Raw genomic sequence first — 25928 nt, 5'->3', positions numbered from 1 at the left:
CAATATTGTAGGGCTGGGTGTCGATTAAAACTTTTAACCCGATTAATTGCTACGTTTTAATCGGTTTCGTTCATTATCATGCATAATAGTTTTTAAAAAAAAGTCAAAATTAATTTTTTTTGCCTTTGCTGCTGCTGCATATGTTATTAGTGCTGTAATATACAACTATGGATTTTAAACCAACATTGTTGTTAGCTGAGAAAAGTTAAAACACACCCCCACTCGCAGATTTTATTACTTCAGTCGCAGAGCAAAGAGGTTTGTTGATATTCTCCGGCAATAGGGAACTCCTTTGATTGTTCACAGTAGTCTCTGCTGCTCTAAACAAACACTCGCACGGTGTTAAAGTGGCTAGGGCGCACATAACCTCCACTTGTTTGGAGCTACATATCTCGCCCCTACAGTTTAGTACAGGTCAAAATTTCATTTAAAGTTTACCTTCATACAGGTGAGCTCGTCCACGTCCGCGTGGTAAAAGCGCTGATTTTTCACCCTTTTTGTTAAAGGTTAACCGGTTAAAACCATATTAATCGCGACGAAAACATTAGTTGCATAATTGTTAGTTTAATTGATCAAGAGCCCAGACCTACAATGTTGGCAACAACTTTTAAGTCCTATAATGCATGTATCCAATATATTGGTAGCTTAATCCTGCATCACTTGGAGTCAAACAATCTACTGTCCAGCGCCCAGCACGGATTTTGCCCCGGCCGACGCTGCGAGGCAGCACTTTGCACGCTGTGCACACGGTAAGTGCCCACCTGGACAACCACAAGAATTGTGAGCTCCTCCAGCCGGACTTCTCCAAGGCGTTCGACAAGATCGACCACAACCTCCTTATGAACAAGCTGCAGAAGTACGGTATCAGGGGTAGCCTTCCCCGTTGGTTGCAGAGCTTCATCGAAGGAAGGACCCAGCAGGTAGTGTTTGGAGGTGAAAAATTTCCATCCTCCACAGAGCTTTCTGGAGTGCCTCAAGGTAGCGTGCTGGGCCCAACATTATTCCTGATCTACATTGACGATATTGCAAAAGTCTTAAATTCCACACCAATCATGTATGCCGATGACTTGTCCCTTCTTCAGGCAATCTGCTCTGACAGCTCTTACCAAGCCCTTCAGGACGACCTCGACCAGTGCTTTCGCTGGTCGGCCGAAAACAAATTACTCTTTAACTGCTCTAAAAGTGTTGCAATGACATCCACTGTCTCTTCCAAAACTTCCAAAACTACAAGCCAAACCTCAAGCTTAACTCTGGGTGGCTCACAACTGAAGCATGTGCCCTCCACAACCCTCCTTGGTTTCGTCCTGGACAGCCGTCTCAATTTGCCCCCCAGGTCCACAACGCCACATCGAAAGCAAGACGCATGCTGGGCTTCGTCGCTCGAGTCACACGATGACACCCAACACCTTCCGCCACCTTTACACTGCGCTGGTGCTGCCCAACCCAGAGTATTGCTCTGCGGTGTGGTACCCCCAGCACAAATATCTCCAAACCACACTACAACGCGTGCAACGGCGTGCCGCCTACACTTACTATCGCCGCAGTGTTTCCCCGCCGTCAGTCCCACTCCCCTACAGAGAAGTACCCTCTAGTGACCTCTTAGGTAGTAAGGACTGCTTCCTGGAAGAGCCTGCACCAGCGACAGCAAGTCGCATCTGTCCGACTTTTCTGCAGGATCATGGGACCAAACCAAAAGGAACTTTATGATGCCCCCAGAGTGAACAGAAGAACAGGTAGACTCCAGCCCGTGACGTCCCGAACATTACGGCATGGGGAGTCCTGCCTGCTGAGGGCAGCTACGCTTTGGAGGGGACTTCCCCCAGACCTCACCAAACACATTCCCCTCGGATCCCCAAGAGGCGAAAGTAGCAGCTCAGACGCTCGTCTTCCGCGACCCCTCTAACGGTATTTAAAACTTTTCCCCCTTTACTTCTAACTTAATCACCTACTTCTTTTTATTTTATTTTTTTTTCATCATTTTGTACAAACGTATGCATGCTGTAAGAGTGCACAAATCGGTGTTGTAAGCGCACTAGTTTTTTTTAATCATTTTGTACAAAACTATATATATTTTAAGAGCGCATAGGTCGGTGTTGTGGGCACACTTAGTGCATGGGCTGGTGTTGGCTTTCCCCCAACACCAGCACGCCTGTACATTTCTACCTCTCAGGTGCAATAAATAATAATACTAATAATAATAATATTACTTAAGGGGCAATTGTTTAAATGTGATCGTAACAGAATAAAACTTCTTATTACTCCGCAGCCAAGCGAGATTTCGACATTACCGACTGAACACAAAGTCATCTATTAGACGACTTAAGACGTCTTGGAAAGACAAGCAAGAGATCTGGTATATGTCTAAGGCGTCATGAGTCATCTTGTAGCCGCCATGTAGACTTCATAACGCTTCCTCTTTTTTGGGCTACAAGACGTCTTGCGAGGCGTCTCCTAGACACATTAGAGACAGCGAGTCGTCTCTTGGAGATGTCTTTAAGACGTCTACGTCAAGATATCTTGAGACGTCTTGTCTTATAGACGTCTTGCATAGCCCAAGACGTCGCTAGCTTAGTCGAGCCGTTTCAAGCCGGCTACGAGACGTCTTGTGCTCAGTGGTTCAGGCGATAAGAACGAATGCCAAAGCAGGAAGGAACATAATAAAACTCACCCTTCTTAGGCTGTCGATTACTATAGTTACCATCACCCCCTCTAAAAGATTGCCATGGACTTTGAGCATGGCCTTGTGATAATTGTAGTCGGAGCCAAGGCCGCTTCACATCGAAAGTCGTCTTACTGTCCCAAAGGTAACCATTGGGTTGGGGACCGAAAGCTTATTGGTTATATTTCTGGTGGGGGATGAGTTGGTTTAATTGTGACATAGATTTACTTATGCTGTAAGTTGTGCTGACATGCCAGTTGTGCTGACATGCCCGTCCAGATGGACAACTCTGGGAGTAGAGGGTCCGTTGGTAACGATTCTGTCGAGAGATGAGTTGAGAAGTTCTTGTGCTTCCTTGACCGTCGTTGCTCCTTGCCCTCACATACTTCATGATAGACATGAAATAGGACGGATCCACAGTCTTTGCGTTCAGTTTCCTGCAGTCGTGAAATATCCTTTGCGGAGTTGTTGGGTGGTGCGGTTGATCCACAACAATCGTTGGTGCGGCATACTCGCTCTCGCTTGGCTATATGATTCCCTTCTGGATTTAGTCGTCGACCTGATTGCGGATGTAGTCTCTGTCCTCTGGGGAGCACCTGTATGCTCGGGATACGACTGGTATGCCGTCCCGTAAATCGATGGAGTGTTCGGCGGGTGAACAAAGTCCGAGCGATTTTCCCTTTGTTAAGAAGGCTTTGCTGTGCCGTGTGAGAATACACCGTAGTTTGTCCGCTTCTTTGGGTCTTTTGTCATTTCTGACACTGCTTCCTCAATGTCCCGAAGCAACTTTTTGTTTGGAGTTCCTTGTTTACTGTTGAGTCTTACGTATTCCGTCTCTTCGAAGTCGGTCGGTGTAGTAGCCTCTCGCTTGCAGAACGAAACATTTAGTGTCTCTGCGGTTCTGCCTTTCGGATGCGTGAGTGTCTTCAAATCGCGCATGCCGTGTGCAGATCGCTCGCTGTTGTCGTTCGTGACATCATTCGATGTGTGGAACGTCACATCAACATTGGCTTGCAGGCGCCAGTCAAAACCCAGTATCACATCCAAAGGCACTGGCAGCGGTGCGATAACTACGTTGGGAAGCTGGGTTCGTGTGGTACCTACAGTGATGTCCAGCATTGCGCTTTTCCTTTCAAGCTTGCGATGGAGGACTTGGATGTGCTCTTGTTCGTTCCATAGGCTCGTTTTCGTGTCTACGTGAAGCGCGGATTGTGAGATGATGGAGACGTTAGCACCGCTGTCAATGCAGACTTTAACGGGCTTATCGTTGTGAACAAATCCGTCGACACTTGGAAGGCTGCCGCCAGTGGATCGTAGAAAGCAGTTCGCTTGTCAATTCATAACTGAGCTCTAAACGTTTGGCGTTGAGCCAGTGTTGCGTCGTTCTTCTGCATGGAGTGTTTCTGTCATTTTGAGTTTGGTGCAATCACGTGACAGGTGACCGGATTCACTACAATTGAAGCACTGTCGGGAGGGTGGCTTCGATGCGGATTCTGATGTTTTTAAGTGTTGGCCTTTCCTGACAATCTTCATTGCTGTGCCTCCGTGCTTGGTTTTTCGGTGCGTCTTCGACAATTGAGCATGGCTGCACGTTCGATCAGTTCGATACCCGTCCTGCAGCACTGTGCGGCTAATAAGTTAGCTTACTTGTCCTTTATCCCGTTCAGAATGAGGGATGTGACTTCTGTAAAAACCGCATATGGTGTCATGTCTAGCTTTGCGTTTGTGTAGTAAATATCTTGAACAATCGAGTCGCTTTTGACGAGTTGCCAATTCTCTCGGAACTTGAGGACGTCCTGGTCATTTTTCGTTTGAACCTCTCCATGCTTTTGTCTCTCCAATGGTCCGAATTGTTGATCTTTGATCCGTATGATGATTGCCAATCTTTCAATGATCCGCGGAGTTGTGAAATGGAGTTCGCGAGGACAAGTTGAGGTGTTTAATGAGCCAGGGCTGCGATACGTTCCACTTCGGCGATCCAGTGTTTGACGTTGCTCTCGATGGCACCGTTGTAGATGGGGATTGCCGTGGAGGTGTCACTCGTTGAGTGCACCTGCAGTGGTTGCCCTTGTCGTGCCATCGACTCTGAGATTCGGGCGTGCGTCTCGACAATCATCCCGAGGAGATGGATGATTTCGTGTTGTTTCCATGTGGAGTCGACGTTCGCGGGGGAACTTCGGGAGCAATGACTTTGCTCTGCGTGGGTGTAGGTCGCGCTGGGATGTTACTTGCTTCCAGCCGTTGCACTGTCGGGCCGTTGCTGGGAACCGTTGCTGCATCGTCGGGAACGTCTGATGCCTTCGTAAAAGATACAGCTTGGATGAGGCGTTGCATCTCGGCTTGTACCGGGCGTTCGACATCGGCTTGGAGCTTGTCGTTAACTGTGGAAAGTTTCTCGATGCGAGCTTGCTGTTCGTTGCGAGTCTGGCAGGCGGACGTGAGTGTTTCCACCGTGCCTTCAGCTTTTCGTCGAGTCGCGTTGTCGTCAAGAAGTCTGCGGATGAGTTGCTTTTTCGGTTCGCTGCATGGCAGATGACGAGACCCCAGTTGTTCCATCAGCTGATATTTGGAGAAGAGGTGAAGATCATCAGCGTTCCCTGCATTCAAAGCGTAGTTGACCGTGAGGCGTCGTTCCTTGGTTTCGCTTTCGTTCACGGGGTGTGGCCGCTCGTACCTTCGGTTGATGTTGGCTGCGCCATGTCAGGTTATTCGTTGGGTTTGGGAGTTCGTAGGTGACCGTAAGTTAAAGACGGGTTGCTTTAAAATTAACAAGACGTTTATTAACTGGGGTTACAACAGGTTACACAAGGTTACATTATGGCGGAACGAAGGGTGGTCGTTCTGCCCGTTTCACACGGTGTCTCGTACGGCGTCCCGGAGTCGCCTTTCTTGCAAAGGGGCTTCTCCTGGGCGAGACGTAACCCGACGCCTTGCTCCTCTCACCTTGGAGTCTGTCTGGGCCACGTAAACCCGGGGGCCTGATTTCGGGGGCTCCACAGAGGTGCAATGGGAAAGCCAAGTCTGGACGAATTTTCGGTTGACTGTCTAGGTCTCTGACTGGCAAGCTCGGTGGCCCTACGCGCGGAAGGCACTCGACGCTGACAGCTGCTACATAACAATGCTGCACAGATTCCTGGAGATAGGATCTAGAGCAAGATATTTTATTCATGTTCATCACCAAATACTTTGTTTACCTGGTTTCTGCAAGCCCAGAAATGTATCTTCAGTGACTTTTACTGTGGTATTTATGTTCAGGTTAACTGCTGTAGGTGTCTTACTAGTCAAGATAGGAAGTGTATAATTGTGTAAATAATAAGCAAAGCTCGTATTGCTTTTTTGCAACATAAAAGGGTATTTCCCCATAAACACAAAATTTGAAGAATGTGTTCAACTTGTGTGTGTCGTACCTGCAGTCTCCGGGGGTTTTTGAATCATGTTCTGATTGCATTGTTTTATTTTATTCACCTTTGTAAGAAATTAAAACTGTGTACCTACTGGGATTGCTACGACTCCTATGTGCCGATTCCTGCTAAGGCAAATGGTTTGTGCAAATGGTTTGTGCTCTCAGTGGCAAATAAACACGACTCAGAGCGCAATAAATGAAAATTTGCAAATTAGTGATATTGATCACGGCACGAAAAAGTTGCTACCTCGTGTTCTCGACACGTATGCCGTGGCCTTGGAGCATACGAATGATTACGTCAAAAACCACTTCACCCGAACACAGCGTGCGGAAGTGCGGATGCGTCGAAAGGGCGATCCGACGGCTGCTTCCGAGTCTCTGCCCGAACCTCGCAGCAGCAGACGCTCCCGAGGGCGGTTGGCATCGGCACGCAACGCCCGCAGGTGAACCTATGTTTGAATGATCGTGTGAGCAGCGCACTCGCAAGTTATTTTTCAGGAACCCTAAGACCTACCAGCCTGTGTGTCCAAGCCGATCCGGTTCGGGGGGTTGGTGGTCGGGACTCGCCCGAGCTCTAGACGTTGGATTTGTGTAACGAAGTCGAGAGCCCGCACAAGCCGTGCCTTCGCAGGCGATGTCGTCGCCGCTACTATCGCTGTCGGATGACGAACGGTTTCCCGTTTGATGCAACGGACTGTCACCCCACGGCTCAAAATCCAGGAGCCGACTGCGCTGTAAAAGGCGACGCTGGAGCTCAGGGAGGTCGACCATGGTACAGTTATCTGGACGAAATATCAGACGTAAGGTCTCCTTCGTTGACTTGCGTGCATTACGTCATTATGGCGCGGCTGTTGAGGCGATATCTGACTCTCTGTCTGCGCCCATTGAGTCCGGTCTGCGTCGCCATCTTGCGCAGACAACAAAAATTTCCTATTGGTTACTGCTGATGACGTGTTTGTAGGATTGAAAGGGAAGCTTTCCGAGAAACCGAAATTATCGTTTTTACGCCAGTAAATGAATCTGGACGATCAAACGAATGAATGTAGTTTATGTAATAAAGGACAAGGATTCCAAATACACATATAGCTTTGAATATCGGGAGAACATTTCACGACCCCTTTAATACAAGTTTTTATCATTGCTTTATTGCAGTGAATCTCGCTGAGACCATCAAGCGAAGCGTATATTAAGAAGCTAAGGTATTAATTATATATAAAAAGGGGGCGCTTTTATTTGAGCAGGGGATATATCTTGACCTGTCATGGCAGGAACGACGCATACACCTTCCTGTCGTTGAGGCGCTGAGGGGGGCGGAAGTTGTCGACCAGCTTCCGGCCTTTCTTTCTGCCCGGCCGCTCACGGAGGCGTTTGAGCTGCAAACAAGAGCCAGAGCGGTCTTGACTGCGAACTCATTCCTAAGCTTCCACAGCTTTTTGCGACACTCAAGAACACAATATCATTCCTATTGACATAATGACCAAAACAGCGCAAAAGGGAGAAAAAAACAGGAAAGGAACACGCAAGACAGACATCAGAGGTTGTGTTTGTCTACTGCCTACCACCTCGCGCATTTTACCCAACACCACCTAGAATAGTCATAGCCTGTGCGCTAGAATTCCGACGTCATTACCGGGATCGAACGAAGAAAAATATTAGGCACAAGTCCTGAGTCAGCATTTCGGCTAGGCCTCATATCCAGTCAACGTAACGAAGGGCGCTCGGATTGTCCGATTGCTAAGTTGGCGCCATCCGACTGTGCTTACGCTCCTTGGATGAAGAGGAGGACGTTTGCAGGCATTGATCATCTAGGGGTCGTGTTGATTTCCGAAGAAGTGAAGACCGCACGGGCACAGCTGTGGTCGGCGCTCAATGCGCACGAGCTCTCGGTAACGTACTAAAGCCCCTTTATCCTGGGAAAAGTGGCACCATTTATTGTTGTGGAAATGCTCGAGACACGTGCCGTGCGCCACTTCTGGGAAGAACGTGGTGACTGAAATCTAGAGTGCCTTCATACACACGTGCGCTTTTGCTTGAGTGGTGACATCTCAGCCATTTTTCCACCCGATCGTTTTTTTATGCATTTTGAAGTGCGCGCAATCCGGTGTCCTTCAGCTCGAGCGCGTAGCTTCGGCTGATGCATAGACGCCATCTTACCGCCCAAGTCACGCACCGAGTGCGCGAGAGCGTCACGCGCTGGTACATTCCGGACAACAATGGATGTCTTCACCCTGAGACAGACAGACATCTAGGCACCCTACTGAAATCTAGCTCAGTGCTGCGCTGTGCGGCCATCGCCTTCCCAAGGGCTGCACGTGGCACGTGCCTTGTGCATCGGCCCACTTCATGCTACTTTTAACACATGAAGAGGATTTAGTACGTACCCAAAGCTTTGACTTCATTGCCAAGCATGGGTATATTAAAAAAAAAAGCAGATTTGATCAGTGGTCGTAGTAGAAGACTCTGCACTTGCTAAACCAATGCAAGGAACGATGCATTAAGGTGCAGATTTTCGATTGATTCAGTCTTTTCGGCCGTGTTAAAAGCCTTCCTTTCGTTGGACGTAAAAGGCTATGGAGCTTGGCATGGCCCACTGCCCGTACATGCGCGGTCTAAATAAAGTTTTTGTGTCTCTCTCGGCATGTGTATGCAAAACAATATCTTACGTTGACACTTGCGCGTAAATTGTGGCGCACAGAACCCCACACACACGCACGCACGCGCGCTACGCGAATGTTTCGTGCTAGTCTTAAAAGTCGCCAATACACCTATTGCTCTATTACCCAAGCATCAAGGAGAATGCAGGGATTGCTGTTCGACGCGCCACACGTGCTGGCGTCAGCAGTAGTAACTTTTCTAAAGCAAATACCTAAAGCAAATTGCATCTCGCACGCGCGTTCGTCAACGCTTTATTTTGGTTATTTACTTCGAATCTTTTATACGGGGACGGCCTGCGCCTGTGGCGCGTGAAACACCAATCCCCGCATTCTCCTTGATGCTTAAGTAAAAGAGCAATATGTCTATTATTCGAATCCGCCATTGTCTGGGCACTTACTCTGAGCATGCATGTTGGCCATGAAGGCGGCGCCGGAGTTCGGCGTGAACTCGGTCCAGCTTAAAGAACCGGAAAGAATAAACACGAATTCGGGACGAAAACTGACGCATACAACAAGAGTTGTATGCGTCCGTTTTTGTCCCGAATTTGTGTTTATTCTTTCCAGTTGTTTAAGTATATTTACCAACACGCTCGTTTTTAATGTTAACGCGGTCCAGCTTTTATCGGAAACCAGCGCAGCGTTAGCGTTCGCTGAGAACTCGGATCTAATTACATGCTTCGTGCCCAAGGAATGGCGACCGCCGATGTTGCTTGATCGGGTTTTTGAAAAGCGACTATTGCAGATCGCAACAGAGTTTGCTTGCGAACGTGTTAACTGCGGTTTAATTGTTTCTTTCAGAAATATAAAGCTGTCGACAAAACCAGTCTTGAGACGGAAGCTGCTATTCCGGAGTACATACTCACTGTACTCCATGGAGCGATTATGCGGTGAATAACCGACAAACTTCGCCCGGCGGCGTTCGCTCTTGCCGCTGCATCAAAAAACTGGCTGTTCGCCGCATATCTAGCGGGGCAATACATTATTTGCTCGGCGAACACCATTACCGGAAGCGGCCGACGCGCGGCGAGGGACACGGGCCAGTCAGGACGTACGCGGTTTGGCTTCCACCCACTGATCTCTATGTACATTTGGTGGATCGCGTTTGACCAGCTCCGCCTATGGACACGAATGCGGCCACGGTCGGCCATCGTTTTTGGAAGAGTTCTATTATCTCTAGCCATCATAGTAATATGGCGGACAGCGCAATGGACGCAGGCTGCCATAACATAGCCGTGGATCTGGTACACTGTACCGTGGGTTATATTTCGTGCTTGATTGAAGTTGTTCGACGAAGCAGATTCTTGAAACCCGGCGTGAACGGTAGCCTCATCTTTGAGGACCCGGCGAAAGTTCTACGAAAGCGCAGCACCGGGGGAAAGCAGCGCAGCTCGCATCGAAAACAGACTCCGTACCGGCGTCTGCTTTCGATGCTTCTTTCGATGTGACTTTCGATGCGTGCTGTGCTGCTTTTCCCCGGTGCTGCGATGTCGTGAAACTTTCAACGGGCCCTCAAAGATCGGGCTACCGTTCACGACGGGTTTCAAAAACATGTTTCGTCAAACAATTTCAATCAAGCACGAAATATCACTCACGCTATTTTGATTTGATGGCAGCCTGCCACCACAACTGCCACAACGCTGTCTGCCATGGATGAATGATAGTGGCTGCAGCAGCTGTACCTTGGCTAGAGGTAATATAACTAGGGGTGTCGCGAACCGGCCGCGGTTCGAGTTTGACCAGGTTCGACCTTTTCGAACTTTTAGTGAAAAGTTTAACGAACCTTGTATTTAGGTTCGACTCGTGTGCGCATGCGAGACAGGCTGGCCAGTTGGCTTCGGATTGGATGGTGATGGCTAAGGGATGGGTCAAGGGCAGCGCTGATTGGTTCTTTCAGTTAATTCAGTAGAAAAAAATAAGTTATCAACTTCTTCAGTGATCAGAATTGATTTATTTTAATTGGAACTGTTCATAAAATAAAATAATCCATTGCATATGAAAAAAAAAGAATCTCCAAACCTAGACATGCTTGTATCAAGGTCTGGCCACAATGTCCACAAAGTCGAACCGGTCGAATCTGGTGAAAAGGTGGAAGGTTCGTCGAAACGGTTCGACCTAGTCGAACCCCGAATTTCGACCTATAAATCCGGTTCGACAAAAGTTCGCGACACCCCAAAATATAACTCTACCAAAAAGATGGCCGCCAGTGGCCGCATTCGCGGAGTGGGCAAACGCGATCCAGCAATTGTCATAGAGATCAGTGCTTCCACCTGCAAGGAGGTTGTATTTCAAGACTTCTGGAGGGGCGGTGGCGCTGCGGAGCTGACGCCAAAAATGGCGACTGCCGCCATCTTACTAAAGGTAGAAAGCGGATCGACGCGTTGTGCGACGTGCGGCGGTTGATGTGATCTCTGCTTGAAATGTGGTGATATGCGGTGCTTCATTGAAGGAAACTCTTTGTAAAAGGACTGCAGCCGATCCTGAAAGTGATGGTGAGAACCAGCGTCGCTTTCGGCTGCGCAAATCATCTGAAGATGCCAGGAATTACTTTACATGTGTGAGTATGCAGCAAGCACGTTGGAACGAATCTCGCTCGCCCGCTATAGCTTACTACTGCGTGTGAGCAAGCTTACGGGAGAAACTTGATTATTATGGGCATTTGAACGGCAGAATAAAGCCTTAAACATGTTTGCACGTCACAGGTTTACCAAAGACGTCACTCGGTGCACATGTGCTGCGTGGGAGCATGCTGTTCGGCAGACGGATGGTTGGTCGCCTAAGGATACCGACGTTCTGTGCTCAGTACACTTTGAAGAAGAATGCTTTGACCGGACCGGTCAAACGACAAGACTTCGACCGGCTACCGTTCCATCTGTGTTGCCGGCGTTTCCAGCGCACCTACAGAAAGCATTAAGTATAGTAGCGACTCTAAACACTATCTTTTTTTTGTATTTTAGTTAGTTGCATCTGAGACTGCATCTGCAAAGACATTTACTATAAACGACTTTATTTTCGCGAGCTTGATATTTCTTCAATTTCTCAAAGTGCCTGCTCCGGTGATGTTTCGCGTATGCGCATGCCTGCAATCGTGAGAGGGATATTTGTATTGATTACCATAGGGCGAGTTATTTGCGAAAACAACACGGCGTGCAAGTGCGTCTGCTGTTCGCGTACCCCATGCGTTTGTTGACGTCTGACTTGTGCCGACGTGCTTTCGTTTTCCTTCGAGTTCAGCCAGTGACAGTGCGTTCTTGGCTGCTTTGTGGACGCGCGTTTCTTGCCCGTCTCTAGGTGGCTCGTTGATTGGCGCACTTTTTATACAGATTTATTTTTTGCACACAGCTCGTGCGAACCCTTTCATGCGTGAAAGACGCGCTTTGGTTCACTTGAACGCCATAGAGCTTGCTATCATTTTAGAATCGCAAAATCTGCAGACATTAGGTTTTTGCCGGAACTGAGTAGTTTATAGTACACTGTTAATCGTGCAGTCTGTGTGACTGTGGTAGCGGAGGTTTGTACTTAAAGAAAAAACAAAATTTTTGCTTCACGCAACCTCTTTCTCTTTTATGCAGCGGAAAAGGAAACGTCCTCCTCCAAAAGTCCGGACAAGCCCTTCACCTGCTGTCGAGACTGAGACCACTGCCGAACTAAGAGCCGAGCCGCCTTTATCAGCCGAGTCACCTTCGTCAGCCGAGCCGCCTTCGTCAGCCGGGTTGCCTTCGCCAACGAAAGAATGGTACAGAAAGAAAGCAAAGAAGTCAACTGAGAAACTTAAGCGATTGCAAAGGTAAATAAAAACCTTGCAACAAAGTAAGCGGAGGTTGGTAAAGCGCTGCGATGCTTCTCAGCACTTGGTAGAAGAGCTGAATGACAGAAAGTTACTGTCCGAAAAAGGATTGGAGGTTTTTAAAGCTTCCTTCTTGCCCGAGATTCAGCAGCTTCTTACCCGTGCCCACGACAAGACAAACGTGAAGTTTCCCCCACAACTACGTGCTTTTGCACTTATACTGCATTATTATTTCCCTCCAGCGTATGACTATGCGCGGTCAAAGTTCAACAACCTGTCTAACGGATGATACGCGAGTGGTACAAGTCCGTGAATGGCGAACCCGGCTTTGCCTCGGAAGCGTTTGACTTTCTGAAAAACCTGGTTAACGGCCGAGATGAGCCAGTGCTCGATGAGCTGATGGTAGACGACATGTCCATCAAGAAGCACGTTCAGGTTGTTGGAAAAAAAGGGATTGGCTACGTTGACTTTGGAACAGACATGCCGGATGACAGCCTTCCAGAAGCGACGAATGTTTGCGTCTTCATGCTTGTGGCAATTGATATGAGGCTCAAGGTACCACTTGGATACATTTTTATTGATGCTCTTTCAGGGTCAGAAAGAGCACACCTCACAAGAAAATGTCTGTCAAGGGTAGCCTCAGAGGCATTGAAGTAGTCTCACTGATATTCGATGGAGCAGCTTCGAACTTTTCCATGGCCAAGTGCCTTGGTGCTGACCTGAGTTGTAATTCACCGACATTCAACACCAGTTTTGTTTTCCCGACAGAGGCGTCTAACATCACATACAAAGTGTTTGTTATGTCAGATGCCTGCCACATGATCAAACTGATTCGAAACTGTTTGGGTTCAGTGAGTCACCTTATCGATCTCGATGGTTTACACGTCAAGTGGTCTTACATTGAAGCGCTTGAGTTCCTGCAGCGAGACGAAGGAGTGCACATAGGAAACAAGCTGACAAGAGTTCACATCGAATGAACGAAACAAAAAATGAAAGTTCGACTCGCCGTTCAACTCATCAGCTCATCCGTTGCGGATGCACTTGACTTTTGTGAATTTATTTTGAAGCTTCCTCAGTTTCAAGGTGCACACGCCACTGCGGAGCTCATACGGATGTTTGATCGCTTGTTCGACATTTTGAACTTGAGAAACCCTCTGGCTAAATCGTAAAAAGCTCCGCTGCGAAAGCAAAATGCAGCCTCTTGTAAGGCATTTTTCCGAAAAGCTGACGCTTACATGAGAGGTTTGAAAAATGCCACTGGGCGGCCATTTATTGAGGGACTGAAGAAAACAGGATTTGGCGGGCTCCTGATTTGTATGCAAAGTTTCGATGCGCTTTTTGATAAACTTGTTGCCACAGAAATGTTGAAGTACATGCTGACACACAAAATGTTGCAAGATCACTTAGAGACATTTTTCGGCTGTGTGAGGGGAAGAGGAGGCTTCAATAACAACCCTACCACCTGTCAATTCACAGCTGCCTACAAGCGCCTCCTTATACAAACGGAAGTAGCGTCCTCCAATGTGGGGACTGCTCTCAAGATAGCGTGACAATCTTAAACGTGCCCAGTGCAGTCAGTCTGGCTGAGTCGCCAATGGCTGTAACGTCACAGAGAAGATTACCATTGCTGGAACCCCTAGACGATGATCACGACTACACCTATCGTGCGGATTGCCCCAAGAGCCTTTCGGCCGTCGCAGGCGCAGTCGTGCCATACATAGCAGGGTTTGTGGCCCAGAAGGAGCATGGTTCGACACCTTGTGAAGAATGTTGTGCGGCATTGCTGTCAAGTGGGCTGCCGGCCCTCATTTGTGCAAAAAACCGTGGCGGTCTCGTGTCACTGTCAAAAGACGTTCTTCAAATCTGTGAAATTGCAGAGAAGGGGCTTCGAGTTCTACAAATCGAATGCAAGGACCTAAGAACATTGCACGTAAGGTGTGACAGCCTCGTGGTTGAGGTTATGACTGTGGTTTTTGAAAAAGCACTTTTTTCACAGCTAGAACTACACCTCCTGAATTGCGATCCACTCGACAACCACATCTACACACTGTCGAAGAAGATTGTTAACTTGTACCTAAGGATCAGGATTCACCACATAGCAAAATGAATGAACCGGAAAAGCTGCAAGGAAAGTGTTAGGTCGTTACTGACGAGAAAAATAATATTCAGGAATCAGTGAGTGTCGCACATATAAAATCCATCAGCGTTCAGAGACCAGAAACTGCTTGAAATATGTTGAGAGGGTGGATCTGCTAAAACTACAAGTGTAAAATCTTTTGTAAGTATTTTGAATAAATGAACAGGTTAAAAAAAGGTGAAAGCCATTTACAACTCCCTGTAACGCCGAATTAGAGCGCAGCTCTTGAGGAGGAGTAGGAAGGGTACTGAGGGGGGGGGGGTCATGTGACCTCGGGGGGCGGGGGGGGGGGGGTTCACGTGACGTCGTGGGGGGGGGGGGGGGTCACGTGACCTTGAGGGGGTCACGTGACCTCGGGGCGCGGGTTACGTGACCTCAAGGGGGGGGTCACGTGACCCCCCCTCCCCGAGGTCCTCGGGAGGGGGGGGGGGGGGGGGAAGAGAGGGGTTGCGGTTACGCTGACGCCGGCGGCGACGCCGCTCAAGCCGGAAACGGGTGCCTAAGATCTGCGCTCTAAAAAATATGAGTTCATGTTTTCAATCACATTCAAAAGGGAAACATCCATTCGCTCTTCCTCGTCACCTTTAATAGTTGGTTCTAGAATATTTTGAAGGTAATAGTTTTCTTTTATTCCTAAGACTATTTGTCCCCAACATGTCTCATTCGTGTTGTTTGCTGTAAAAGGCAGGGACGCCGTCAAGCTGCTGCAGCAGCTTTTTTTCCCTGCTCCCCACTCCGCTCGCAGAAATAAATGTTAATTCTTTAAACTTTTGGCGAAATAGCCGAGAAAAAGGAATCCAAAGAGTCTTAGCGGCTTTTGAGTCCTCTAACAAATTAAAAAAAAAATCAGTTTTGTTTTTCTTTTAATACGCAGCCCCAAAAGCAACGGTGCACTGCTACTCCCGCTTCCAGGGCCGTTTCGTTTCACGTTTAGTAAGATGGCCGCCGACCGTCAAAACTGGCTTCACCCTGTCGCATGGGAGTGTGCGGGAGACCGCCACTCCAGAAGTCTTAATATAACCTCCTTGTCCACCTGCAGGCTCCGATGGACAGTGTTACAGACCAAGCATGCTCCCTGCCATATCTAGACAGCCTCTTTCTAATCAAACATCGATGGCTTATTAGGACTCAAATCTGCATTATTATAGATTACTTTGCTCGTTTCGTCAAATTGGTTTGGCGCGTTTTACGAATCTGACGCGTTTAAACAAAGTTTTATAAGTGGTTGGTTTCAGTAGATGTTCACTGTCCCCCTTGGCAACACTGAGAGTCGGGCTTTTCGCGCCGGCGGAATTCGCAGCTTGTTCGACTGGTGGAGTTCAGTGGAAAACGAATACGCTGCGGCGCGTCGTTGTCGATTTTTGCCGCGTGAATTTTGCCGTGAAAGTTCGCTCCATAGAACCAACCACAAACTGAGTCTTTAGGCTCAGTTTGTGGGTTGTCACCGTGCTTATCGAGTCAAGTACGGAATGTTCTACATGTCGTGTTCTCACTAACTGTATCGCGCAGGGCACACTGCGCGAGACTGCCAGCGCGAACGGGCCATCGCCGGATTTATTATAATCTTAGAATCACGAGGCTCATATGAAAACGACTAGTGTAAAAGAGCAGTGCTCATTTATGGCACAACTAGAAGCTGAAAATTTGAGGCCTGCCAATATCTTTAAACGGTAAACTGCAAAGAAAAAAAAAAAAACACCAATGTCGTGTCGTATTAAAAATATCCCGGAGTATACGTCGTCCGCGAGCGTATTCCCAATAAAAAAAAATCGGTTCTGCTTCAAAACTAAACAAATCTGCATGCTATATAGAAACACACGATCTCCCATAAAATTCGATGATATGGACGGAGTGTCAATCTTCCGCGCCTGTTTCCTTTCGATGTCACGAGTCTCGTTGCGGCGGCGACGCCCGCGCTACCGGAATAACCGGACGGCAGACGGGTCTAAAAATATGGCGGGCCGTGTTTACCCAGTGCCACATATGCCCATCGATCGGACAGGCGGGACGAGCTCAACGACCCAGGGACATAACTTCTGACAGCCAGAGTAACGGCTCAGATTAGTTGCTGTTAGCGTCAAGAACTCCGCCCTGCTCTGCTTTTAACAACCAAATCGTCCATTCAACAGAAGAAAAAAGGAATCGCTAGTTTTGATTATCAGGCTATTCACGTGGTCAGAATCGGGGGCTCGTTGATGACCCTTTTTCCAAAACAACGACTGCGACGATGTGAAATGAACGTTGCGAAAGGGCGCTGTCCATGCACTAGAATGGCGGTTCACTGGCATAGTTTGGGGATCGCTGGGCGTGGAGCATTATGTTTTCTTACTTTCAGATTTGTTTTTCGACATCGGCTAATACCCTCGTATAACTGGCCATGGAACAATAATAAGGTGCTCCGAGCTAGCACGTCCTGTGTTTTTGAAGACGCGATTGCCGGGACCTGCGCGACCGAAAGCGTACGTCGCTGTGGTCGCAATTTGCGATAAGGTCAAACGCTCACTGTGACGTCTTTATTTATTTATAACATCCTGCAGACCGAGATGGTCCAACCAGGAGTGAATAAGAAAGTAAATCACACACCGTACATGACAATATACAAGCAATACCTTCAACACGAAGTACAAATGCAGAACTATTATACAGAGCATAAAAAGCCACCAGCAGCAATAGGAAATGTAGCGCTGTGAGGACCTATGAAGTCATGAACTGAGAGGAAACGGCTAACTGAGTGGGAAGAGAATTCCAGTCACTAGTTGTCCTGGGGAAAAAAGAAAATTTAAAAAGGTTGGTGCGAGCAAAGTAAGGTGCCAGCGAGTGTGGCTGATAATGTCTGGTCTGTCTCGTAGTAACGGGTTGTAGGTATGAGTGCCGATTAAAAGGAAGCCTGTCATTAGCAAGAAGATACAAAAACTTCAGCCTAGCCTTTTTTCTTCTTTCCTGTAACAAATCAATTTGATTTATTTACATTAGTGAGGAGGGAGAGTCGGATCGTTTGAATTTATCGTAAATGAATCTGACTGCCCGCCTTTGAACTGGTTGTAGTTTATTTATATCTTTTTTGGTAAAGGGGTCCCATACAATGCTGGCGTATTCAAGCTTAGGTCTTATGAGTGAGTTGTACGATAGTAATTTTACATTAGAGGGAGTATTTTTTAGTTTGTGCTTAATCAATCTAAGCTTCCTAAAAGCAGCAGATGTTATGTTGTCTATATGTTGAGACCAGCTTAAATGTTTGTCAAATGTCAATCCAAGATACTTATAATTATCTACCCCAGAAACGTTATAGTCCCCTATTTTGTGCTGAAAGGAAAAGTTTTTTTGTTTTTTTTTCGTGATTCTAAGGAAAACAGTTTTCTCAAGATTCAGGCTCATCTTCTATTGGTCGCACCAATCCTGTATAGAATTTAAATTCAAATTCAGTGCTACTTGATCACTCGGACACGTTACTTCTTTAAACAACGCACAGTCATCCGCGAATAAACGGATGCTCACACCTGGGGCAACAATAGAAACAATATCATTAACCTATATCAAAAACAGTAATGGCCCTAGGACACTTCCTTGGGGTACTCCGGAAGTCACATCAAGCATCTCTGAGCAGCCAGCACCAACCACTACATACTGTTTACGGTCACGGAGATAGGAGCCAATCCATTTTACTATGTCTGGATCGAGATCAATACTTTGCAATTTCAGGAGTAGTTTTCCATGTGGTACTCTGTCGAAAGCCTTGCTGAAGTCGAGGAATAAAACATCTATCTGTTCAAATTTGTCCAACGTGGAGGCAAATTCGTGTACTGTGGTAACAAGCTGAGTTACTGTTGAATACCCTTTCCGGAATCCGTGCTGAAACTCGGTCATTACGTTATTTCTATCGAGGAAGTCAGTTACCATATTTGAAATCACATGTTCTCGTAGCTTACACGATGCACAAGTCAAAGAAATTGGTCTGTAGCTGCTCATAGATAGGTGGTCCCCTTTTTTAAACACTGGCACAATTCGTGCCAAGAGCTAATCATTTGGCAGAGCGCCCGACAAGAAAGAAACTCGAAAAATCACTGTTAGAAAGCGTGTCAAGGGATCCACAAAACGACGCAAAAAGGCATTGGGTATCTTATCGGGCCCAAAAGACTTTTTGGTTTCTAAATTCAATAACAGAAAAAATTCCCTCGTGAGATATGAAGTCTGCGTTCAGATGCGACAAGTCACGATTTTCACACCCGTACATTTGAGCGTCGGAAAATACTGACTGAAAGTAGGCATTAAAATGACGAGCGATTGTTGTGACATCAGCAACCACTGTACCGTCAACACATATTTAACTGATTGGTTTTCTTTTGTTTCTCAAATAGCTCCAAAACTTCTTAGGATCATTTGTAGGAAAATTAGTCAGTGTGTTGGAAAAGTAATAATCACGGGCTTGTTGAGTGCATCGTCCCAGCTCGCTCTGCCTGTTCTCTAGCCGACCGTTGTTAGAATGTTTTGTTTTTCTAAGGCGTTTAATCCTTCACTTTCAGTGAACTATTTGCCGATTGATCCAAGGGTTAGGCTTATTTCCACGTTTTTTCTTATTATAGTACAAAATGATCCAAACAATAATGGCAGATAACCTTAAACTTGTTTCATAAAACATGCATCGGCTAATACCCTCGTATAGTTGGCTACGGAACAATAATAAGGTGCTGCGATGACTCCGAACTTGCCTCGTTATTTTTACGCACGCCATGGAAACTGTAGTTCCCAACTGATGGTGAGTATAGTCAAGATTAGGCGACTCATGACGTCACGGCGAGGCCAATTCTGGTCGTGACGTCACGAACGGAAACCATGAGAGGGCGCCACCGAAAGATATCGGCGCTAATGGCGTAAACACCCTATGAACTGCCTCATACATAACCGGTACGTGCTTGCCAACTCCCTGTTCTTTGGACATTTTGTTTCGTCTGAATGTCGACGACTGCACGTGTCCGCAACTTCTCCGGTCGTGAATGATTTATTGTTTTTCTTCTTTTTTATGGAGGAGGCGCCGGACTGTAGACTATACTCGACGTCAACTATACTATGTGCTACGTTATCATTGCTAGCGTAGCTTCTGCGGTGATCCTAGGCTACCAAAACAACTTGTGCCGCACGTGACGTCTTTTGGCGTCTCCTTTGCACGAAAGCGTGTCCGATTGACACGTAAGACGAAGTTACGTGCCCTCGCAGCATTACTTGGCTGTCCGTTGACAATGTAGCACAATAGAGTTGACACCGAGTATTGTGAATCATCCCATGAAAAGTCTCGGGGCACACCTTAAAACAATTTTGTCGTGACACGTATCCCCGAGAGCTCACGTGGAGGAAAACAGCAATTTTGCAGCAAATGTCGTAGTTAAAAACACATCTATCTTACAAGAAATGTAAATCTGAAATGCGAAACGATGACTTTTTACTAAGCTCTATCCCCGATTGCGGTAATTGACTCTCCACGCAACGCAAATTGCTGATCAGTCTATGGTAGCACCTAGGTCAATTACGAGATCAAAATAGCGTTATCAGCCCTCACTGGGATTGGTGTCGCGGTTTTAAGTGCCTGGGACTCTTCAACTTTAACCACTCCTGTAAATCGCAGTAATAGCGGATTCAAAACTCAATGGTTAAGTCGCCGCAGAAATCAGTTTTAGACTGTAGTGAACCATCATCTTTACCGAGAATTTACAGCTAGCTTCAATGCGTCCCGTGAGATCACAGCATCACGCTGGAAGAGCAAACAAATAAATCGCGAAGCCAGCCAGAAACGGTGTCATAGGTAGATACGCCTCGCCTTTATAAGCCGTCAATGGCTAAATGACTTTTGAGTAATTTTTTTTTTCGATCACAAAAGAAAGAGAAAAGCTTTGCTTCTGTGCTTTGGTCATACCTGACAGAATCGGCATTCGTAGATTACGCTTCATTTTGGTCGGCAAATCTAATAATAATTGTGTGCGTATGTTTAATGTTTATACAGCTGGAAGTTAGTCAGCCTCAATGGGCTTCGGTGTCTCAGCTGTAGATGATAAATCTAGCCAGTGTAGTGCATCCGCTAGCCTGGTGTCTTCGGTGCAATCATTTGTGCACCGAGACTCGTACCATGACTTCCGACAAGAACACCATTGGTTGTGGCGGAAGTCACTCGATTGCTTACGCCAGCCAACGGGAGTGAGGGGTCATGTTGACTGCGTCACGCTCGGCGTTGATCGTTTTGGCGGGTGGTGTCGAATGGGCTTACGCCCGCTGAATTTAGCAGGATTCGGCGTACATAAAGCATAAGCATCATTTTGTGCAAAAGGCTAGCTCGCAAATTTGCGCTTGTGCGTCATCGAGTTTTTTGCAATCGCTTGCCTCTGCTTACGCCGAGAAAACACAGTTGCACCATAAATCGGGTAACCCTGGAACCGATCTCCGCATATTTCCTTCTCGCTGTGTGTTCAGTACCTGTGTGTGTCATGTGCCAGGACGTGTCCACACCTCATGGCCATTGACATGGGACCATCTCCTTTTTTGTTTTTGTTTTTCTAGCATAATTAACGTGTCTTCCTTACCATATATTTTCTACCTTTTTAGACACCGTTTTTTTCACTACGGGCTATACAAAATTCTGACAATCTTATAAGCGACCATTTCTCATAAATACTGCGTACACCTTATCTCGCAGGTACTGCAAAAGCTACACTTTAGTTCGGGGGTTATAAGCATATCGCAGGTGTATCAGTGCTACCCGATAGATGGCGTCAGTGTGTTCTTTCGTCTAAAGACCAGACGTGCCTCCGAGCGAGTGCTGCTCTGTTAGTTGCTGCCAAGAACCACTCATTTCACTGCTGCGCCGCCATTTGCTTTCAAGGGCTGTAAGGGGCAAGCGCCTAGCGGATTGGCGCATTTGACGCTATTTGCTGAACGGACACAAACGCATCAAGGAGCTTTAGTCTAGACCAGAGCCATCGCCCTAAGACGCTGCAGGCAGGCAGCTGGGACTCGACATGTTTTACAGCTGGGGTACGGTCTTCCGATGTAGATTTATGTAACCCTGCACCTGCAGACAACTCATCTGCGATTTTCAAGGCCACAGGCGAACGATGACAGTAAACTACTGCCAGACGTATACCACTGCTAAAGACCCTCAGAACGAACTCCTTTAAAGGGTCGGCGAATCAGCGCGCGCCGATAAGCGATATATCGCGAGCTAATACGGCGATTCTTTAAAAAAGTTCGTTCCGAAGGCCTTTAATGAGCCCGTCTGACAGGGGTTTTACAGAAGGCTTTTTTTATCCCTTCGGTAGGAAAACTACGTGGCCTCCAGAAAAGAGCTAAAGACAATTCCGGGGACACATAAGCACTTCTGAGTTGTGACTACGAAACCATGAATGTCGTTCTTCCGCTCCCTTAGTTCGTCTACGGCGCAGTGGCGTGGAAGTCCACGTTTCGCCGGTGGACGGCCGATCGAGCGCGCGCTTTCGTGAAGTGGCGGCGCCGAGCTCGGCCGTGCGACCGCGCTGGATTCTGCCCAGACGGGCTCTCGCTCTGCAGCCACCGCTCCCTCCTCTTACCGGCGGCCGCGCCACTGTGTGCGCTGCGCCACCATAAAAAAAGAGAAAGAAAAAAACAACTCCTCTAATGTTTTTTTTGTTTTTTTTTTCAATTACGCGGCGCGAGAGCTAATGGGAGCCTCGTTCCTTGATCTATCAGAAGTCGGCTTCACTTGGGAAAGGGGGTTTTATGTGCCGTTTGGCCAACGTTTGGCGTGGTTCAAAAGCTGCTGCGCGGTTCGCTCAGTAAGACGGTTAATGCATGCGCATTAAAAAAAAGAAAAGAAAAACAGCTAGCATATCGTGTTTTTGCTCCTTGACTACGTCAAGTCAGCGAGCCTAACACAATGCATCTGCTCTAAACTCTGCGTCTCCAATCCATCCAACCTCTCATCTCCTATCCCCACTCGATAAGACACTGTAGAGCTCTCTTGAGGTGCCGAATTCCTTTTGATAAATGAATTATACTACTTTGATTCGTGAGAGTTAGAACGTCATTTTCGAAAGCACGGCCTCCAACACGCACCCGTTGCTTTTCACCGTGCTTTGGCTGCGCCCGCACGTTGGAGGCTTACGGGGTCCCGTAGGGTCGTGGAAGGTGGGATGCTCACGCTAAAGATGGGCCAACCGAAGTCTCTCCTGTCGTTCTCACCCTGTCAGCGGCTAGAGCAGCCGATCATGGTCGGACGCAAATGTGAGAACCAGCATTTACATCAATTTGGTTCTCAAACGTGAGAACCAAATGTAACGCCCACGTGACCATCGCCAAAAGCATCTTCCACGTTGCAGAGAGAGTCCCGTACCTGCTCCTCCCCGACGTCTAGCAGCCTGTCGAAGACGGTCCAGGTGACCGCCTCGCTGCAGGGCGGCATGGTGAGCGAGCCCCGGTAGGTATAGAAGGCGCTCGTGTTGGGTGACAGGAAGCCGGAAAGACTGGTGCGCGCCGGGGGGAAGTGCCGCTGGGAGCCGAAGAAGAGCAGGCGGGACAGCCGGGACAGCAGGTGTTTCTTCCGCCCGTCGCTCAGCCGGGACAGGATGGCGGCCATGGCACGCCCGCCGGGACCGCCGCGGTGAGAAACCTGCCAGACGATGGACCCTTTTCCAGACCCCCTGCCCTGACCCTTGCCTCCCGCTGTAGCCATTTTCGGAGGGCACCGTCCCGCACGACCAACATTGCCAGCAGCCATCTTTGCGCGCATTTCGTCTTTTTCGACGAGTATTTATGAGCATCGGTGGTGTGGGGCATAGAAAGCGATACAAGCCGATACCGCGCCACGATTGTCACGAATCGCCCAGTTCTTCAAGTTCTACAGTTTAGATTTGGTCGAACACGTTTTCGTTGTGATCTTGGTGCACGTGACGATACGAAGGTTACTTCTCCGGAAAAGGTATACAGGTTGTTGGGCGTCTGTTGCTGAGCGTTTCGAGCTACGGCTGCGACCGCCGATGTCACGGTGTGTTTTTCTTGGTATATTTTAATCCTAAAACTAACTTTTATGCTTTTTTTTTCTTTCACAGCGCTAATAGTGTTTAAGAAGCTCGTTTCCTTTTGGTGAACTATAGACCATTCCATTTAGCACTCTCTGGGCGGCACCATTTTGTTCGACAGCAGCGCCCTCTCCAATATATCCGGGAAATTCAGCGGGTTCGGCGGGGTAAAACGAGATAGAGAGCACGCGCCCGACTCCACTAGCAGACGACAAACCGGGAGGTTGCCATTCTCCATCTTTAGGCTGTACCGGCGGGCTGTACGGAACATCGAACTCTCGCTCGTGGCTGCCGTTGTGAAGTGGTTCGCGTTCTTAGAATAGTTATGGCTACTCCAAAATCAGCCTAGAGCTCTCTGTTGTTCTATTTTGTTAAATGATCAACTTGTATATCTTTTTTCCGTTACTTAGCAGTTGAGTCAGCTGGCAGTACTACCCTCAACTACTGCGTGTATTGCGGCGGGAGAGCACGTTGTTATTTATTATTTCAGACTTCCACTCATGGTCGCTAAAGGCCTACACGAGTACAAACTTTGTATAGTAAAAAGGTACAGCAACCGGATTTACTTTTCGCCGGAGAGACCGGCCGATCTGGCACAGTTTTTCCTCTTTTTTTTTTATCTGCACGCAGGTAACAGCGCAATTGGACCCTGTTAGTCTTTTTATCTAGTATAGTGCTACACGATAACTGGCATACTAAAATCTGCGCATCTGCACTTGAAATTTCCAAAATGAGGCGATTTTAAACAGAGTTTGTACGCCAGCCTGATGCTAAGTACAGCCCACTCGGCGGAGCAGACGACACAGGGTGAGAGGGGGAGGGCATTTTTTTCTCTTCTTACCTTCTCTGCTATGACCCTAATGGAACGGTCCGCCAAATGCTGCTAGTTCTTATACTACTATATAGAAGTGATCTGAGGGAAAAAAGTTGGAGGAGTTTCGAGAGCAGTCGGAGGTGCCGTCCAGTTTTGCGGTCGCAAAGGCGGCGGGAGTTCAGATTTGCTGTTAGAAGGACACTCCGTCCCCGAGTTACGTTTGAAGTGTGCTGTGGCGCGACGCGTGCGTGGGAGTGCGCGGCAAGCAATCGTCCGACAGACTGGGCAACTGGACAACGTTGGAGACATCGCCATCCCCGGTCAAGCGAATAGCGACTACGAGACTTTTCGTCTTATGTATCGTGACGTCGCTACGCCTTTAGACTGTGGCTTGTATTAAGTTTATTTTATCGCATTCCTACCGATTGTACGCATGAATTGCGAGTTGCTGTTTATTTCGTTTTGCATTTAATTTGTTTTTAATTACTTTCGTTTCATTACAAGTAAAGTGTGGATTGAAACGTTTGTTGGTGATTCACGCTTACCCTGTGGTCGTCTCTCTCCTTCACATTCCCACCGGGCATGGCCCTATCGCCCGTCAACCGGTCAGTACATTATTCCTTTCTTTTTTCTTTGTAAAGCAAGGAGTGGGTTTTGCCTTTGTCACATTTCAGACCTGCCTTGTGACAGGTGACCCCTCTGGCTTCTGACAACGATGTCAATGTGTTCTGACGGGCGGGCTGCCAAAAGGTTCATTTTGTAATCGGTGATGGGTCTGTTGTGCAAACTTAAAAGCCTCTGATTTTCTGAGGGAAGAAAGCTCTGTAAAAGTGAGTCCCCAATCTTTTTTTTTTTTTTTTTTGTGTGTGTTAAGCGATTGTAGGTTTTGTGACTGAAATATTAGATACAACCCAAATAGAGCCTTTTCAATAGTGGGTGCCCCCTAGCAGCTGCTACGCCAATGATCCGAGGTCACCATTCTTTGGTCACATACTCTGAGCATGTGTTGTATCAAATGAACCTCCTAAGGCCGTGGTCAAATACATCATACAAAAGACAGGCACCACAATTCAGCGCGATATCCGTGGTTGGAATGTCGATGGCCCAAGTTTTTTTTCTTGAGCTCATTGCCATGCGGCATTCGAAGCAGGGATCTCGGGGTGACTCGCGTTCCAATCTGTATGCAGGCTGTCTTTTGTATGAGGTGTAAGCAGCGTGACCCCGATTTTAAAGTCCTCGTCTTTTGAACTGAGGGGGGAGCCGTGTTGGGACAGCTTAAACAGGGGGGGATGTGATACAGGAAACGAGCGAGGCAGGCAAAAGTGGAAAGCGCCAGACGTACGTTGGCCTCTAAACAGTGACTCCAGGCACCAGCTCTTGGCACTGACTGTGCTACGAGATCATTTTGTTTCCCGTTATCTCTATGCGTTTTTTCCCGTTAG

General features: G+C 47.7%; 1 pseudogene; it reads left to right on the top strand.

The window, feature by feature from the left end:
- Nucleotides 1-1052: 1052 nt before the first annotated feature.
- Nucleotides 1053-1707, top strand: LOC120846763 (annotated as a pseudogene).
- The last annotated feature ends 24221 nt before the right edge of the window (nucleotides 1708-25928 follow it).

The sequence above is a fragment of the Ixodes scapularis genome, unplaced genomic scaffold (genome assembly GCF_016920785.2).
Source record: "Ixodes scapularis isolate PalLabHiFi unplaced genomic scaffold, ASM1692078v2 PGA_scaffold1__304_contigs__length_218370807, whole genome shotgun sequence".
Taxonomy (NCBI): Eukaryota; Metazoa; Arthropoda; class Arachnida; order Ixodida; family Ixodidae; genus Ixodes; species Ixodes scapularis.
The sequence above is the reverse complement of the archived record's forward strand: the minus strand, read 5'-3'. Positions and strand labels throughout refer to the sequence as shown.